Source organism: Geospiza fortis, unplaced genomic scaffold (assembly GCF_000277835.1).
Source record: "Geospiza fortis unplaced genomic scaffold, GeoFor_1.0 scaffold190, whole genome shotgun sequence".
Classification (NCBI taxonomy): domain Eukaryota; kingdom Metazoa; phylum Chordata; class Aves; order Passeriformes; family Thraupidae; genus Geospiza; species Geospiza fortis.
The window spans coordinates 4179837-4185933 of NW_005054328.1; positions in this window are offsets into that span (position 1 = coordinate 4179837).

A 6097-nucleotide genomic window follows, 5' to 3' on the forward strand; every position below is an offset into this window, starting at 1 on the left:
ATTCGTCCCATGACACTGGGTTAAGTGGTCATGGTACTTGCAGAAGTCAAGTTAAGAGCCAAAGAGATAATGACAGCTCGTAGCACTAGCAGCAGGGTTTAGATTTTAGAGTTACTAGTTCCAGAGAATTTTTTACAGGTTAAAAAAAAAAGAAAAAAAGATTGAAAACAAAGGAAAAAATAAAAAAGGAAAAAAATTAAATGGAAAAAAGAAAGCAGAGAAAAGAAAACAAAAAGAAAAAAGAAAAACAGCAGTATTTTATGAGCAAGAAGCTGGGTGGGGCTGAGTTGGTGGCCAGGATTAAACCATGACACAAACATAAACAAGCTAATCTATCCTAACAGATGTCCTGATTTTTAAATTTATATCTCAAACAAATATGACAGAGGGAAAAGTGATGCAGTCTCCCTGAACAGGGCACTATGATCTTACATAAAGAAACTGAAAACAACTTTCAGGACTTTTTACTTGGTCAGAACAACACATGTGAAAGAAGAAGCAGGACCAGGATGCTGCACTCTTGTGTCTCACTCCTATCTCACACAAAATGGGAGGGAGCCAAAAGAGTCTCTGTGACAATTTATCTGCTTGAAATGCTTTTAGCCACAGGGAATGGAGGTAATTTTGTCCAAAATTTACTCAGCTCATTAAGAAGCATTTCCTACCATAGAAGTGAATATGTGAAGGTGCATGAGAAGGAAATTGGTTCCTGATTTCAGTCAGCTCTCCATCCCCCTCTTCACTGCTCACATGCCTGTACCTCATAGCACTGTCTAAAAGTTATTGTAACCTCCATGGCATGCATCAAGAGCATAAGATGGTTTAATGAGAAAATAACCCTTGCCTTTTTTTTTTCTTTTTTCTTTTAAAGCAAGCTTTCTACTATATAGTTCGTACTTGCCACGAAATACCATCATAAAGCCTTAAAACAGCCCTTGGTAATGTTAATACTGCGAGACCATGTTTCAGTTAGTTTAACACATAACACATTAAAATAAGCACAACCTGGTTTGGGTTTTTTTCCTCCCTTTCAGCCTGACCCAAAATATGCTAACCTGATAGAAGGAGGCCAGGAGTGTTGCAAAGGCTCAGGCTCAATACATTGCCTCTACAGCCACAGCTGCACCACCACAGGAGAGCGCATGAAGAAGCAGCCATGCTTTCTGGAGATATTCAAGGCACAGATACTTTTGGGAAAACAAGCTTGGCAAACTGGTGTCTGATAAAGTCTGGGAAGCCACAAGGGAACTACTCTATGTGTACAGCTCAACAGGACATAGGACTCTATGACATTTTCCAGTTCTTCCTCACAGTTGGTCTTCACAAAACCAAGACTTACTTTCTCTCCCCATGAACTGCTCAGCAAGGTTAAAAGGGATTCAACATCCAGTAAGTGAAATAATTCATCATTATGCTGTCAGCAGTAGAATCCAAAAGAGATGTTATTAAAAAAGAGAGCAAGAGTAAAAAAGCCAGTTCTTGAGTCTGTTGGATGTCAGCATACTGCTTCAGAGTCCAAGGCAGCATTACAAGCATCCAACTCTGAGCACTTCTAATAAGTTAATTAAAGAAATATTGCATTCCTATTCATAAAATCTTCCTTCTTCCAGAACGGACATTGATTGATGTTCTTAATAAATAAAAGATCATCAACTTTTTGTTCTATGATAAATCTTTCAAATTGCCAAGTGTTTGCACTTTCCTGCTCTACCCACTGCAACTCCTCCAGCTACTATGAGCTATTAGCAATATTTCAAGAATGAAAATATGGAACTGTTCTTGTTCCTTCCCAAATGCCAGAACTGACAACCATGAAACAGAAAGTGACATTTTCAACAGTTTTTACCTGATCCCATCATCCTTGATGAAAATATGTGTCCAAATAATAATGCACAGCACTCTACTCCTACTTGAGTTAACCTAATTCTTTCTTTGACTGAAGTAGGAAGAGACCTTTCATATGCCAGTCCACAGTCCCTAACCATATTAAATGTCTCTATTTCTCATTTCTCATCTGTAACTTCACTTGGGGTAGGGGTAGGTGGTGGATGGAGCAATGGATATGACAAAAAATCCAAAACCAGCTCTAACAAACAGGCCATGAAAAACCCAATCACATAACCCAAAGAAATCCTGAACCATACATCATAGTTGTTAATATCTGGCCATGATAAGCAGTCCACAATTGTTTACAGGACCAAATTAAAGAGCAGAATATGTAAGTTTGTTGTTTCTACATAGCCACATGCCTACAGTTGGGGCAGGTCATGATTCTTTCATGCAAAAACCTTGTGAAGCAGTAGTCTAAAGCAGAGAGGTTTGCATAGAACTATTTTGCAAAAACATTTCATTTTTCAAAATATTCTTCAGCTTTGCGCCCAGAGATACAAAGCTAAAGCGAACAGATTTACAGTCCTTCAGGAGGACCCAGTTAGACTAAGACAAAAATAAAAAAGCAGCAATGAGTTTAAATGTGATAAGGCAAAGCACTGATTTTCAGTCCACTACGTTGCTCCTTTCAAAGGCATCCACATCAATCCCTGCATTGGCTACACAGGGAGATAAAGCTCCTGTGCTTTCCTTGCCTGAAAATAGTTGATGCAAAAATTCTCTTTTCAGAGTTCTTTATCTCCAGTATAACCACCTTACCATAGTACCAGTAAGAAGTCCAATTCAAAGTAGATTGCCTGCAATAGTTCATAGATTCATTTACTTTCCTATTTAAAAAATAAGCTTTAAAAGCTTGCTTGACTTTCATATTCCTGTCCCTGCAGTAAAGTTTCTGAGGATCTGGTCAATACCTTGCTGCAACAACAGAATCACAGTAGTAGCAATAAATATATATTATAGTGTTAGACAATTAATGAGTAATCTGCTTTAAACTATTGCTTAAGGATAATTCTGACCATGCTGACACTCCCTATCAACAATGCCTTTAAGTAAAGCTGAGAAAGACACAAATACTGATGTGGGGGAAGGTGGTGAACAGAGAAATCTCCTTTCCCACTAATGAAACAACTGAAACAAGTAAACAAAGACACCCCCAGTAAGTGAACTCTGACAGCTTTTTTCACCTATCATCTCAGTAACACAGAAACGTGGAGGCAGGTAGGTGGTGAGGTCTGAGATGGATACAGGCAGTAAAGATCTCTTTCACCCATCAGTGATATCTCATCCAAACCAAAGGGAAGGAAAAGACAAGAGGGTTCACACCCTAAATGGAGAGAAATGGAAACACTCCTGAGCAATTGAAAAGGAGACAGTGGTACTCAGACTAATGGTATTGGTTATATTCTGCTTAACCTGTTCTCCTGGGTCACAGAATATCCTGAGCTGGAAGTGACCCTCAAATCCAACTCTTCAAGGGTTGATACAAACCTACAACCTTGGTGTTAATAGCACCACGCTCTAACCCACTGAGCTAATCTCAGCAGTCAAATGGTGTTTGTCCCCAAATTTAGGGCCATTCCACTTCAAAGATCCCACTGTTTGAACGGGGCCCTTGGACAGTCAAAAGGGAAAGCTTGTCCTCTAAATATTCCTACACAGTACAAAGGCATGGCACATTCAATTTTCCCTTGGTGAGATAATTAGTTTGCCAAAAGGGAACCCCAGGCTACAGATCTGACTGCTCTGATTTCCAACACTGTGTGATAGAAAGGTAGTAGTAGAAGTCAGTCTTCTGCTGACCTCTGCAAAACAGGACAAGAGAAAGAGGCTGGAGGCCTCAATTCTTGTTTTGATACAAACAAAAGCATTTTTTATTATCCAGCCTACAATAAAAATGAAATTTAAAAAATCAAATAATAATTCCCACAAAGGTCACAGCAGCATCCAACACACTTGGAAACAGAAGGCAAATGAGATGTTCACCTTGAGGTTCCTGGGTGGTGGGGCAGAGTGCACTGTCAGCATGCATGACACCAAACTGGGAAGAGCAACTGCTACACCAGAGGCTGTGCTGCCATCCAGAGGGACCTCCACAGGCTGAAAAAATGGGCTGACAGGCACTTCATGAAAAACACAGTACTACACAAACAGCTACAGAAAAAAAATCAGTACCAAGGTTATGCTGTGGAGGGGAAAATATTTTGTTGTCATATGATCAAAAACAAGGAAACAATAAAAGTCTTGGTAACTTGCTCTTCTAACTCCTTTTTGTGCTCAGCCCAAGTTGCTGAAGATACTGAAATCTGCAGAGGCCAACTGCACAGGCACAGAAACACCCAAGCATTCTGCAAGGTGTTAAAGTGCTAGTAAAGATTTTCTGTGGAATCTTGCAATATCTTCCAAAAAGACATTTTGTGCTCTAACAAAAGTTTGCACCAGGTCAGCAATTAGGTTTATTTTTCAATGGGCTTAAAATCTCTGTTGCCATGTGCCACAGTAGCACATAAATCTTTCCATCTCCTTGTCCACCAAAGACTTATCAATACTAGACCTTCAGTTATTGCTGCTCATTCTGAAGCTGCTAAGGAGCAGAGAGAAAAAAACTAAGTAAATCCTGGGTTTATTGTTTCTAGGAAAGAAGATGTCGGAAACTAAAAGATGAGAATGAATAAAAGGTAGCTCAAAAAATTGCAGCTTGCAACTTACAATGGGTGTTCAGCAAAATTTCAGCCAAAACCTCATTTTTTATGCCATCAGTGAGAAGAGTGTCCTGGGAGTGGAATTTCCACCTCTTCTTGTGGTGCAGGCATGTTCTTGGAGCAGTCGCACTTGTTTCATAGAGAGGGTCAGAGAAAGAGAGGAAAAAATCTTGGCTGAAAGGCATTCAGCCTTTCAGCATTTAGCCTACATAGCTGATTCCAGAAGAGCTACAGGCTCCACATGGGACAAGAACAGAAGGAGAAACTTCCAGATTCTCCTTCAGGACATGACCATAAATGTACTGCTTAGCCTTAGACTAACCAGCTTCCTACTTGCCTGTTGACAGCCACCACCTGGAAGCTGGATAACAGTCCACAGTCAGTGTGCCTCACAAATACAGTGGGACGTAATCGTTAACATTTGCAAAGCACATAGATAAAGTTCAGATGGAAAGGTTCACTACCACTGAGTACACAGAGATGGAGGGAAGAGATAACACATTAGCTGTATTTGCTGAATGGTGCAATATAATTCAATTCTACAACCATAAGCAAATACAGCTGTGCACACGTGCATGCAAACACATTCTCCTTCAGCCCACGTGCTAGCAGCTATTTGTGTAGCACAAAGATGTGATCCTGGAAACCCTGCTGCACTCACAGTCCAATTCCATCTTTGCAGTACGCATGAACGTGGGCAGGGTGTCTTGTAAACATCTTAAAATACACATAGTGAGAAAAAGACTTAGATTTTGCACATTTTTCCCTCCTATTGCAATAGAGGCAGTATAGAGAAGGTCAGGTGAACAAAAATAGCTGTATGTGTGTATACAGAAAAGAGAAAAATAACTTTAATACATCCTTTATGCCTTTTTCTTTTTTGCTAATGTATCAGTTGTCCCCAGTGTTGTATCACCAAATGGCATAAGCACAGCTCTCATCACCAAGTGCTGTGTTGTCATCTATGACCTCTGCAGAAATGGTGGGGTCCCATTCAGAACAAACTTACAACAGTAGATAAAAAATTGGCCCAGAAGCCCAGTCACACTGAAGGCAGTCACAGCTGATGAATCATGAAGACTGCAGAGAGATGAGCAGGAGGCAGGAGCAAGCAGTTTGTACTCCCTGAACAGCTCTCATGACCTCTTCACCCACAGTACAGGGGCTGCAGCCGTGCTCACGCAGCAGGTACAGCGGCTGTGCTTAAAGCAAAGGCACCTGGCACTCTCCCAGTCACCTGACCTACAGCACAGGCAGCTATTTCCTTCTAGTCAGGGTCCACTGCCTGGCAAACATACCTGACATACTCCTACAGAATTACAGGATGGCAAAATGACTGTGTTAAGAAGAAAGACCCCTCTTCTACTTTAATGGCATGCAGTCTGAGGAGACAAATCTGGAAACAGTTTACTCCTGTGAGAAATTAGTTGAGAATCCAGGCTCAGGTGTTGCGCTCTCCCTATCTTCCTGAAACAAACTTTAAAATATAGAAGGGAAAAAAGAAGAGG